The following is a 14,222-nucleotide window of genomic DNA, read 5'->3' as shown; positions in this document are numbered from 1 at the left end:
TATAGATACTTCAATCAAACTCTTTGGGGTCAGGGATTATTTTGTTGTTCTGTGTTTGTATGGCACACACACACAATGTTGCCCCAAGTCTTATTGACTAATCAGTCTCAAGAATTAGTAAGGCCTGAGCAGCGTGCATGGGAAAGTTTGAAGCTTCCTTAACCTCAAATACAAGAATTTAAGTTTCAACGTATTTAAATATTTCTTCCCATTTTGTTGCACTTAAATCTCAGTTCATTTTTAAGTTTTTGAAAGAAAAGCTTATTCTAATGAAAAAAAAATTTAACTGGACACTAAAGTCTTTTCTTGTTTAGCCATTTCTGCTTTCTTAATCTTTGGCAATTCTCCCATTTCTTCACAGTGTCTCAGGTCCATTGCTAGTCTTTCATTTCACGTCATGTAAGTATTTCAAGTTTTAATAAATGATGAATATGATTAAGATTAGCATTTAATAAGTATTTTAAAAGGTCTTTCCTTTCCACAAGGATTTAAGGCTCAGTTAAGCTCTTAACTAGAATCCTTGACACTTGAAAAAAATATATATTACTATGGTGCTAAAACAGTAACTCGGTAGGTGAGGATGTGAGATACTTTCAATTATAAAACCAATCTGACACCCTTTATCCCTCTAACTCTCTGCTTCAAATTTCTCATGCGTAGTCCCTAGCCAAAAAGTTTTTTTTTTTAATTTGAAGTTAATCAGGAAAAATGTTTTGAAGAGCTTCAGAAAAAAAACTCCCCCCATTTCTTGTTTTTTTACTTCTGAAAAGCCTTCTAGCTTCCCCCCTCCCTTCTTTGCCCCCCAAAAGTATCTCAGTTATTTTCTGGACTAAAATCAAAAGATAGATAATTACTAACTATCACAGATATATAGAAAAAGTGGCATACGAATTTGACAGCCAGGGTATTTTAATACCTCATCTTTTGATGGGGTTTTTCTACTTTTCCTACAAGGTGGTATATAAAAATATCCATTCTGTTTACCTAAAAATCCCTTCAAACAGGAAAGATGATCACTTCCAAGCCTGTTGCAATATTATACAATAGATTTTAGGATGTCAAATGGCTGCTGTCCCAGGCGCTTTTTCCTTTTTCCCTGGGGTGCTCAAACCCTTCTTCACCTTAAGGCTCCGCCCACACTCCACCCCCTCCCCGAAGGCCCCACTCTAGCTCCACCTCTTCCTGCCCCCACTCCACCCCTCCCTGAGGCTCCAGTCCACCTGCTGATCTCCACCCTCCCCTCAGCTCCTTTCTGAGCTGCTAAACAGCTGTTTGGCAGTGGCACCACTCCCCATCAGCTGTTAGGCGACAACAGCAGTGCTCCCGCATCAGCTGATGAGTGGGGGCGGGGGACTGATGTGGCTGGTGGGTGCTGAGCACCCACTATTTTTTCCCCCATTGATTTTCCAGTCCTGCAAAAACCCAAGGAGTCGGGGCCTATGGCTGCTGTTTTGTCCCAAAATATGGCTGTATTTTGTGGCAGATAGAATGAAGGATAATACATGAAGTCAAGGTCTGCCCCTAGATACCTACACCCAACCCTTGGGTTATCTGGATGTTAACTGGAATAGGATATACATATTTGTTAGGAATAATGACCCACAAACCCTCAGTTTGCAAAACACTGAGAATGCTCACATTGACAGGAGTATTTATGAATACACAAATATTACCATAACTATATATTATGCAGAGAACAACAAGAGGCCTATTGAAGTCAGCCTCTTAGGACACTAGTAAACAAAGGATCCTGCTGACAAGAGGAAGAACCCACCCTGTGCAGAACAGAAATAACACTCAAAATTATATTACAAGAGGTTCCTTGGATAAAGTGCCCAGAAATGAGTATTTAAACTTGTTTCATTCTGTGGCTAAATATAGCAGCTGAAATCCTTTCTCCGTTAAAATCAATGGCAAAATGCCTTTGACTTCAAAGGAGCCCAGGGTTTCACCCCAGAATGCATTCTGGGAAAAGTTTACAGGAAGTTCACTCGAGAGAAATAAATTACTAACTGTTAAACATTCTCCCCTTTTTATCTTTAAAGTTTGCTGATTAACTGAAGACAGTAAACAGCATTTAATATTCAATCTTAACGGACTGAAAGGAGGAGTTTATGTAAATTGAGATTGCATTCAACAAGTGAATAGTATCTTTATTAGAGGAAAATAAAATCTTTTCATTTCAATAGACTTGCTTATTTCGAAACAGAAACATTAGTCCCACATGTGTAAGAGTCATACAAAAGCTAAAGATGTCATTTTATTTGCACTTTTCCCCCTTTAACAACATCTTCTATTTTAACTTTATTTAATAAACTCATTAACCAAACCGATGTGTTAGTACAAACTGGATAATTTAGATCCCTTTAATTCTCTGTGGTAAACAGTATACCATCTGTCAACAGTGTAGATTTGTATTATTTATTAAAAACATCAATTGAAAGAACATTAATATATGTATTGAGGCCCTCTGTTTTACCTGGGTGGAGGGGAATTTAATACCATATTGAATATAATTGACATGAAAACTACTGTCTCTTGAAGGTGAGTGAGACAATTTCTTTTATTGGACCAAAATTCGTTCATGAGGGAGACAAGCTTTTGAGCTTATGCAGAATTCTTCTTCAAGTCTGAGAAAACACTGCATATTTTAAAGTGTAAAATATGTCTGTTTCAGAAATTATTTGATTTTTTGATGAAATCTACATCCTAGATCAGTGGTTCTCAAAGCCGGTCTGCCACTTGTTCAGGGAAAGCCCCGGTGGGCCGGACTGGTTTGTTTACCTGCCGTTTCCGCAGGTTCGGCCAATCGCGACTCTCCCTGGCCGCAGTTTGCCACTCCAGGCCAATGGGGGCTGCAGGAAGGGTGGCCAGCATGTCCCTTTGCCTGCTCTGCTTCCCGCAACCCCCATTGGCCTGGAGCGGAGAACTGCGGCCAGCGGGAGCCACGATCGGCTGAACCTGCGAACGCGGCAGGTAAACAAACCGGCCCGGCCCACCGGGGCTTTCCCTGAACAAGCGGCGGACCAGCTTTGAGAACCACTGTCCTATATGAAGCCGTTGTAGGTGTCTGTCCAAAAGGATTAATTTTTAGCTACCCATTCTGGGAAGTTGGTTAAGAAAAGTTTATTTAGATAGTAAAATGCCTACATTTCAATATACTTGCAAAATAATACTATATATGGAGTTCTTTGAAACAGTCTCTATTGCTTATCTATTCTCTTCATGTAGTGGAGTTAATCTCTCTCAATAAAGCATGGGTTATTCTCCTGTTGTCCCTCCCAACTCTTCATATTATTTAAAATACAAACACCACATACACAGCCTTCATTGGGGTCAGCACCAGCTTCTTCCTGGTGGTGGGAGCTGAGTTGGGCTAGACAGAAAATTGGGGGCTGTGCTATACATCTTGTGGGCACACATACTTATTGTTAAATATAAATATACACTTAAACACTGTTTTTATCTATATTAACTTCAAATGGAGAATAAAAATTATATACAGACAGATCTGTTTTAAACTTCATCTACGACAGCTCACTGCTGCAACATTTATTCAGAGAAAATCAACAGGGAAAAAAGCCAATAACAAAAACAAATGCAAGCTACTGGAAAAAAATAACTGGTTAAATAGCTAATTACTTTAAATTGGATAATATATTGTATTATATTTTAAAATTAACCATTTGCACATGGCAAAGATAGATATTTGGAAGATATGGAGACTCAGCCATAACATAACAACTCACACTGTGGTCAGTATGGAGCAAGGGCCCAGTGCTAGACAGGATTAACTGATCCCAGGTGCTCTGTCCTTCATCCTTAGCAGCAGCTGGAGAAGGCAGGGGGAGGGAAGGGGGATGGATGCTGGGTCTTTGTGGCTCCTGAGCCCCAGCCAGTTTGCTAATCTAAGCGTCCTCAGCCTGGGCTGGAGCATGTGCAGCTGCAGCATGCACATGGCAGGGAGCTGCATGCTGGGGATGTGAACCAGGTGGGGAGGAAGCAGGTGTCGTTTCAGATTCTGGTGGGATGGAGAACAACTTTAACTGTGATTTAGGCACCTGAAAACTTAGAAATTAGCTGACAGGAGCACCATATCCAATTCCTATATAAAGAACAAAATTATATAAAAACACCAATTAAAGCCATATTTTAAGTTAAGTTTAGAACAATCAGGAGATAATACAGCAAGATATGTCCAATCCCAAGCCTTGAGGTATCAGTTCTGGAGCCTTAACACAGACATCAGAAACAAAGTTGACTTGTGTTTGAAAAAGCAGGATTTCAAATCAAGCCAGGATGCCTTTCGGGAAGACATCACCTGATGAATTATCTCTGGTGAGAACATTTTAGAGTGATAGCCTGCAGGTACTCTTGCTTTACAAAGCTTTTGTTCTTGCTCTTTATTAAAATCAACATATGATTACCTAGTTAATAGGGCACACCTAATTATTGCTGCTTTGGTGATATCAGGCCTTTCTCCACTCATCCCTGCCCTTTTCCTTAGTAACCATAAATTCCTGGGCCATGGCTACTGCTTTCAGAAATCCTCCTCTATTTGTCCACTAAGTTCCCAAGTTCTACCCATTATAATAGCCAAAGTGGATTTCCATAAAGTCTACGTGGTTATTACCATAGAACTGTTTAGCCATTATGCAAATTCTTGCAGTCCAATTGTTGAATCATTGTCTGCCAAATTAGAGTACTGGGAAATACGCAATGGAGAAAGAAGTGCATAGTTATAGGTAGTACCAGCATAATGAATTTTGATTGGCTGATACAATTTTTACTCATTACACACACACGCACACATCCTGGATCACAGAGGATTTAAAAGACAGAAACATTAACCAAAAACAGCATGAAGCAGACAATATAAAAATACTAAACTGAATGCAAAACAAAGCAGCATCAATAGAAACAGGTAGATAGGGGCAGGACTCTTCTACAGGGACTGAACATAATTAAAAGAGGAAACAGTGACACGGAAGCATATTTGCAAAAAGAAAAGGAATACTTGTGGCACCTTAGAGACTAACAAATTAAGTACTCCTTTTCTTTTTGTGAATACAGACTAACACGGCTGCTAAAGGAAGCATATTTAATATTTTAAAGTGGGGAAGGAGGGCTGAGGAAGATATTTCACTATATGTGGCTAGGCAGGCTGCACATAAGGTACTCTTAGTATGGGCAACAGTGGGTAAGCTAGTAGACTGGGGCTCCTAGATAGCTAGGAAGGGGGAGGAGAGGAGGGAGAGTGGTAAGCATGACAGCCTTTGGGTGCAACCTGTGAAAGGACTTAGGCATTGAAATTCTGAGCCTCATGGCACCTAGCAAAACATAGGAACAATACTGCGATCCACAAAGCTGAGGCAGGTGACTAAACTGCCTATACAATGCATGGGGAGAGAGATGCACCTTAGACCGTGTGACCCAACATGCTAGGTGGCTTCCCACAGAAGCAAGTCAACAGGAAATAGTGATGTGGTAAGCCCTGCCCTTTCCTCAAAAATAGGCAACTAAGGCCAGGCTGCAAGGAGGTGTTTAGCTTGGCTGGCACTACATGAACAGGAACCCTGCTTCTGGCTTTGGTGGCTCTGTAATTTTTTCTAACAGCGAGTTAGGCATTTGCCTTGCTCCACACAAAACGGCAGGAGTTCTTACCTAGTAGCATCTATCCTAATGGTGAGAGCACTTGCCTATGGTCTGAGAGACGTTTGATTCCCCCCCACTGCCCTTTCTTCAAGAAGGAGAGGGCCAAAGAGAAGAAATGAGTCTGTAGTCCTGTGGATTGGGCAGCATCTGAGATGCAGAAGACCCTGGGCCAAGTCCCCCTGCTCCAATCACTCTTTCATTTGTCCACAGTAGAACAGCTTCAACAGGAGGGATTGGGGGAGCCCCACATCAGAATATCCCTAGATAGTTAGAGCACTCTGATAGGTGGGAGACCTCTTCCAATCCTCCCCCACTGGGAGGGAGAGTGAATTGAAGCTGTCTCTCACATCTCAAGAGAGTGCTCTAACCACTAGGCTAAACGTTATAGGGTGGGCAGCACCATCCCCACTGCCTCCTCCTGACTGCTTTTCAATGGAGCCTGATCCAGTAGGCATGCTCTGGATCAGGTGTCTCCCATAACTTAGGTGGCCTAACATCTATCTTCCCCTGCTTCATGAATCACTTGCACTTAGGTGAGTAATAGATGCCAGGATGTCTAGAGCAGGGGTGGGCAAACTTTTTGGCCCGAGGGCCACATTGGGGTGTGAAATTGTATGTAGGGAAGGCTGTGCCTCCCCAAACAGCCTGGCCCCTGCCCCCTCCTACTTCCTGCCCCCTGACTGCTCCCCCATTCAGAACCTCCCCACCCATCCAACCCACCCTGCTCCTTGTCCCCTGACTGCACCATCCTGGGACCTCATCCCATTCCCCTAACTGCTCCCTGGGACCCCATCCCCTATTTACTCCCCCACACTCCCAAGCCCCTGACTGCCTCCCCCAAACCTCTGCCCCATCCAACCGCCCCCTGACTGCCCCCAGGGACCCCCTACCTCTTTTCAACCTCCCAGCCCCCTTACCATGTTGCTCAGAGCAGCATATTTAGCTGCCACACCATCCAGCTGGAGCCAGACATCCTGCTGCACTGCCCTGCATGAGTGGGCAGCCCTGCTGCCCAGAGCGCTAGCTGTGCGGCGAGGGGAGGGAGAACAGTGGGGGAAGGTCTAGGGGCGAGCCGCCCCAGACAGGAGCTTAAGGGCTGAGCAGGACAGTCCCACAGGCTGCATATGGCCTGCTGGCTGTAGTTTGCCCACCTCTGGTTTAGAGAGTGAGGCAGCAGTGCATATGCCCAGGGGCAAAGACATAGGTGCCAAGGGACTTTTCACTTTGAAAGCGACTTTAAGGGGTCTGCAGAGTTTGTCTGGATTGCAGTGGGGGATTTGGGTGCCTAAATCTTGGTTTAGATGCCCAAGTAGCTTCATGAATTCCACCTCTAATAAGTGCATCTGCACACATGATGCAGTGCATATTACACACAGTGAGAGTGCATATACCCAGATAACTAAAGATTAGGTGTGATAATTTCATGAAATTGGTTTAATAATAGGAAAAAAAGAAACCACATACTACAGCATAAGGCTTGGGATTCACTTTATCTAGATGTACTCTGGGCAAAAGATTTAGCGCATACTGTAAGCCAATCCTTATCTATACCTTCAATTCCTTTTAGGCATTGATTTGAACAAAAAAAAAAAAAAAAAAAAAAATATCAAACCAGAATCTGTTCTCTCAATGTCAATGTGTCTTTTACCTGAAGTCCCAGTTGCCCTACTAGGCAAGGTGCTTCCCTCTCCTGCATTGCCTACAGCAGGGAACTTTTGAAAAGACCACACACACACACACACACACACACACACACACAAAAAAACCAAACACACCAGAACCTCACCCACCTTGTCTCACAAAAAAATGTGATTGACAAGCCATAGATTCTGAAAGCTTGAACAGTTATTAGACAGATAAATGAGACTGTTCCTCAGCATGATCTCTGATTTAATTGCTACAGGCTCTGTTAAGTAACAGAGTAGTCCATCTGCTGCCATGGGGCAGTTTCTAGGTTCCATTATAAGTGAATCTACAGAGTATGTCAATTTTACTGACCAAAACTCTACTTGATTGCCAAATGCTAATCTGGGTTGTCCGCATCTAACCCTGGTATCAATATTTAAAAGATTGTTTCAAGTTACTAGACATGATGGAAAAGCAGTATGTAATTAATGCATTTGGGGTTCAAGTTTTCAGATTTGTTATAAAAGGCCAACAACTAAATGCATAATTACATTTAGGTATGCCAACTTCAATTATTTTTCCTCCATTTCCTGTTGGGTTATTTTATTTCCTCTCATGCTAGTGTTGTCAGTAGTGAAGAATACAGATTAAAATCAGTTTAACAGTGATCATTATATACTTGTACAGACTCTTCTACTATACATTACTCCTCTGTAGAGATCAGAGAGATTCCATGAAAGTTATTTATATATTTGGATCCTACTCCACCGGAGTACTCAAGCACATGCTTTACTTTAAGGACATGAGTAGTCAGGAGAATTCAACTGCTTAAAATTAAGCATGTGTTTATGTGCTTTGCTGGACTGGGGTCCAGATGAGCAGTGAAAGCGTCAATGACTTCACCTTCTGAGCCTTTGCCTCATTCACTTCCCCATCATACAAGAAACATCTTAAATAGTTATTACAGAAGTATTGTATGATATCATTGAATTATTTGTTGCTCCTGCACAAGGCATATGCTGAATGGGGCAAGGGCGGATGACTCATTCAATGCCTTACCAGGTCTCTCTTCATCATCTAGGATATTTTGCTTTATTCAAAATGTACCTCACCGCTCATGGAATGATGCCTTTGTCAAATTCAACGTGACCTTTTCTTCACAGTTGGCCCCTAATTCAATGCCAGATGAAGTCAATGAGATTATTTCCATAAACTTCAATGCCTTCTGGTTAAGGCACTTATGTTTTGTATGTGACACAGGTAAGCTAGCCAAGGAATGCATAATGCGGTGCAGATTCATAATGTTGGTTTGAAATAACTATATAAAAAGCTAAAATACTAACCTCAAACACTGCAAAATTTGCCATGATCTTCAAACCCCCATAGCTCAGCCATATCAAATCCAATTTGCAGGGGAAAACTCAAAGACATGACTGCTCCCTTCACAATGAGGACTATTGCCCTGGCAAATTTCTATTTTCTAGCCCCAGTGCCTTTGTCACTAAAGCAATTGTTCAAATGAAAGAACTTTCTTTTTAAAAAACAGAAAAGTGTTTTTATGTTCTCCTCATTGAAAAATGCCTGAATTGTTTTTGTGCAACCTTTCACAAAATAGTCACCTCTGGGTAGACTTCAATTTTGTAAAATTATCAGTAACTGACAGCATAATTGTGAAGGCACGGCTTAGGGAATCTTTGTTATATTTGTTTACAATAAGGATCATTTTCTCTGACTCAGAGTTTCTTTGTTAGTCACAAACAATCCAGAGGCTCACTGCAATATGTCAAGATAATACCTGATATTGACCAGAAATGTGCTACGACCTGGATTAATCAGATTCATATGAAACCTTGGTACAAACTAACTACTCCAAACTTTCACTAGCAAAATACATCAAATTAAATGTGCACTGACATATGGAAGCCCTTTTAAAAATGATTTTATTAGTCTCCAGTACAGTCAGAAAAAACAAAACAAGTTCAAGATAAAAGGGAAATGCTTCCTTACATACAAATATCAAAACAAACATTGTAGGTTTTACAGATGACAGCATCAACAGATTCAACAAATAACCTTGGTACAGAGTAAAAAACTCTTGCATAACAATCAGTGAGGGCAAGAAACTAAGTGACATGCAGATGAAATCCGTATAATAGATCTAGCTCTTATACAGCACTTTTTATTAATGATCTCAAAGCACTTCACTGGCTAATCCATTTATCCTCAGCCATATTGATAAAATCATTTCTAATAGCTATTTCTTGTTAGTGATGAGATGTTTGTCATACACTGGTTTAGAGAGCATGACAATATCTCACTCCAGTGGCAAGTTCCAGTGAAGATAAGTGCCTGCTACTGATGAGAGAATGAAGTTATTCTTTAACTGAATAAGTAGCAACTCTTATTTTGTTGGTGGAGTTACTGAGTTCAATCCATTCTCACAACCATGGCATCTGTAGATAGGGAAATCATTTGCTTATACTGATGAATGACATTCTTGTGTCAGGATCAGGTTGTAAGTGATTTATTGTCTAGTATGTGACTATCAAGAAAGAAAAGAAAGAGAGTCTAAGAAGGCATAAATTAAGAACAAAGAAACTGAGTAATGAGTGATCTTTTGGAGTAGAGTAGCTTTCACTGAGAAATGGTGGAAGCCCCATCACTAATGATTTAAACTCAGCTGAACTAATATTAGAGAATATATTGTAGGGAACACTTTTGTCGGACACCATGTGATCAATTAGATGAACTAACTGGTTTTGCTATATCCCATTTCTATAATTCTTTGAAATTGGGAAGCTGAAAAAAGTCAGCCAAAGCCGTAAACTCCTTCTTTCCACTCCACCACAGTTCTGAGGGTCAGGGGAAACAAAGTAACTATAGCAGGAACTAGCTGTCCTTGAAAAGGGGGTAATCTGAAACAGCCTATCACATTCTCCCAGGTCAGCTTTTCACCTGAACCTAGTCACCAATTTATACTGGGACCACAAGTAAAACACAGCAGCTGCTTTTGACAGCAGAGTCTTCTGCAGTGAGGCTCTGGCTGTAACTTCAAAAAAAAAAAAAAAAAACCACACACCTATGTTTACCTTTGATTAGTCATACTGGGAACCCTCTTTAAATAAACTACAGATGTAGTGTTTATCTCTCTCTATATATAGTGAAAGCTCCAATCTTGTCTCAGTGGGTCCCACACTTGCTGGCAGATTATACTAGCCTCAAAGGCTCACTGTGACACTCCATATAGCTCTTCTCTCAAGAGAGAGACAAGGGTCACAGCCTACTGAGCCATTTTCATCATAAGCCAGCGAGGGAGGTGAGAAGTTATCCTCCCTTGCACAGTCTCTGTTGTCTCCCAGTCTCAGTGATTAAACAGGGGGCAAAGGTGGGGGGGGAGCCCGGGCCCACCCTCAACTCTGGACTCCAGCCCAGGGACCCTGATAGTAGCAGCTTGTGGTTGCTGACTTTTTAGAAGCAGAACAAGTAGGATTCCCTGGGTCACTTCCCCACAGCAGCCCCCCCATTTCCTCAATATCTACATCACCCTTACCTCAGGGCCTCCTTCCTTGTACCTGATACGGCTTATACGGCTCTATTTGTCTAGCAGTGTGACTTCTTTCTACAGCGGCCGGCAGGCACGCACACACGCCCCCAACTAAGTGGGAGGCTTTTAACTAGTTTCAGTCAGCCCCTGATTGGCTTCAGGTGTCCCAAGCAACCTAGCTGTCTCCACTGCTTTCTGGAAGGATCTTAATTGGCCCTAGGTGTCTTGATTAACCTGGAGCAACTGCCATTTGGTTACCATGGTAAAAGGGATTTGTTTAGGCTGGGGCTAACATACCTGTTTCCCACTACTTTCCTATAGCCATCTGGCCTTGCTATATATATATATATATATATATATATATATATATATATAGTTACATGATTACACATTGCAGAGATCAGGGAAGCTACATTAAAAATATGTTTCCCACGTGTAGGTGTATATGGTGAGCAGCTATTTCCCCAGACAGTGAGCCAGTTTAATGTTTATTCTTCATTAGTTTGATCTTAGCTGCTGCTTGAATGGAGACTTCTTTACATATGTAATTGTTGAACGTACTGATCTAATCAAAAGACTAAACTAAATTAATTACTTTCACTTCACTCAAGTTCACGGACTATATATTATATATGTATATGCTTCAATAATACCAACTCGTTATTCTTTTAATCTAATTTACTGGGAGGGGAGCTGGTTTTTCAAATATTAATGCAGAACCATGTGTGACTGGACCTAATTTTCTAAGATCTCCATATATAGTGTAGTATTTTGGTAAGGAAAATGTTTTCAGACTTTAAAACTACATTTTCCCACTCACAAAAAAAGTCTGACAGAAGCAAATTCTATGCTTATTGTCAATAATTTAATAGGAATGCAATTATAAAGCTGTGTAGCTATTTCATTAATACTTTATTATATCTGACCTAATTAATTAATTACTACAGCTTGTTTTCCACTAATTAGGTACCTTTCTCAGCATAGATTCAAACGTCTCCAATGACCATTTCCGGGGTGTGTTAGGAACAAGAAAAGTAAGTTTACCGGAAAAATTATATGCTGCTGCAAACAACATTTCCTTATAGTGAAATAACATGACAGCTGTAGAGATTCACTAACTATTCATGACAAGTGTGGGGAGGGGGGGAGAAATCAACTTGCTAATGAACTTGGCTGAATGGCATTATATAATGAAAAACCAAGCTACCAAGGGCCTTTTTTGAATAAAAATAGCAGAGCATGGCTCTTACACATTTTGGAGGTTAAATGCAGTACAATATATTTTAGTAAGTGTAGAATAAAATTATTTAATTAAAGGGACATTGTCAAATACTTAAGGACCCAAGTTAAAATTACTATCATCTGGAGCACAGGATACACCACATATCATTTTTTTGGAAAGACCACAAGTCATTACCATAGTACAGCGGTTTGGTGGATTGAACCTGTGGCTCTCTCAGATCTGATTCTCCATTTCCCCCAAATGCAGACACTATGGACTCTTTCCTCCTCCAGTGGCTGAAAGAGGCAGGACTTTGGGTGGAAGTCAGATGATTGAGACACAATACTGAAGTGATGCTGACTGTCAGGACGAGTGGGCTGTACGCATGAGGGTGTTTTTTGTTGGGGTTATTTATCAGACTATTGCCAGTGCAGTTTGTAGTGATATTATCAGATAGATCCATTGTCTACAGCCAAGCGCTACGATATAACCGCATTTGCTCCAACCCCTCAGACAGAGACAAACACCTACAAGATCTCTATCATGCATTCCTACAACTACAATACCCACCTGCTGAAGTGAAGAAACAGATTGACAGAGCCAGAAGAGTACCCAGAAGTCACCTACTACAGGACAGGCCCAACAAAGAAAACAACAGAACGCCACTAGCCATCACCTTCAGCCCCCAACTAAAACCTCTCCAATGCATCATCAAGGATCTACAACCTATCCTGAAGGACGACCCATCACTCTCACAGATCTTGGGAGACAGGCCAGTCCTTGCTTACAGACAGCCCCCCAATCTGAAGCAAATACTCACCAGCAACCACACATCACACAACAGAACCACTAACCCAGGAACCTATCCTTGCAACAAAGCCCGTTGCCAACTCTGTCCACTATCTATTCAGGGGATACCATCATAGGGCCTAATCACATCAGCCACACTATCAGAGGCTCGTTCACCTGCGCATCTACCAATGTGATATATGCCATCATGTGCCAGCAATGCCCCTCTGCCATGTACATTGGCCAAACTGGACAGTCTCTACGTAAAAGAATGAATGGACACAAATCAGACGTCAAGAATTATAACATTCAAAAACCAGTTGGAGAACACTTCAATCTCTCTGGTCACTTGATCACAGACCTAAGAGTGGCTATACTTCAACAAAAAAGCTTCAAAAACAGACTCCAACGAGAGACTGCTGAATTGGAATTAATTTGCAAACTGGATACAATTAACTTAGGCTTGAATAGAGACTGGGAATGGATGAGTCATTACACAAAGTAAAACTATTTCCCCATGGTATTTCTCCCTCTCCCCCCCCCCCACTGTTCCTCTGATATTCTTGTTAACTGCTGGAATTAGCCTACCTTGCTTGTCACCATGAAAGGTTTTCCTCCTTTCCCCCCCCTGCTGCTGGTGATGGCTTATCTTAAGTGATCACTCTCCTTACAGTGTGTATGATAAACCCATTGTTTCATGTTCTCTGTGTGTGTGTATATAAATCTCTCCTCTGCTTTTTCCACCAAATGCATCCGATGAAGTGAGCTGTAGCTCACGAAAGCTTATGCTCTAATAAATTTGTTAGTCTCTAAGGTGCCACGGGTACTCCTTTTCTTTTTGCGAATACAGACTAACACGGCTGCTACTCTGAAACCTGTCATTGTTGCTCCTGGATCCCCAACTGACAGCAATGGCACATAGGGTCTGATCTAAGGTCCATGAGTAAAGAGGATCCAAGGTCCATTCTACTTTCAGTAGAAGCTTTCAGTTTCTTTTTTGATAGCCCAAATTATAGGGCTTTGAATTCAGCTAGCTTTGCATTCACAGAGGTGAGGATTAGTCAGAGTCCCTATCTCTGAGGAATGGTCACAGACTCCAAGCAAACTGCACAAAAAAACATATTTCAAAGAACTTTGGATCAGACCCATAATGTAATGGGAATCATTCTGTTGGACCTCGTGCAGAATGCAGCAGTTTGCCTTCGTCTGTGACATAAGCCATTCATGGGCATAAAAAAAAATCATTGCCACTCTCAACAATCTTTTTGGCACTGATCTACAGAAGACCCTAAATGATCTTGGACCCTGAGAGATAACCTTGCTTCTTATAGAAAACTTGCCATGTTGCTTCTGCTATTCATTCTTGGTGTAAACTCCACTGGACAT

At 41.4% G+C, this 14,222-nt stretch overlaps 1 protein-coding gene across 2 annotated transcripts in view; it reads right to left on the bottom strand.

Moving 5' to 3' along the window:
- Positions 1-14,222, bottom strand: part of MOCOS (molybdenum cofactor sulfurase) — a 394,513-nt gene that overhangs the window by 350,531 nt on the left and 29,760 nt on the right. The window lies entirely within an intron of this gene.

The sequence above is a fragment of the Dermochelys coriacea genome, chromosome 2 (genome assembly GCF_009764565.3).
Source record: "Dermochelys coriacea isolate rDerCor1 chromosome 2, rDerCor1.pri.v4, whole genome shotgun sequence".
Classification (NCBI taxonomy): domain Eukaryota; kingdom Metazoa; phylum Chordata; order Testudines; family Dermochelyidae; genus Dermochelys; species Dermochelys coriacea.
This window is presented reverse-complemented; position numbering and strand designations above follow the sequence as displayed.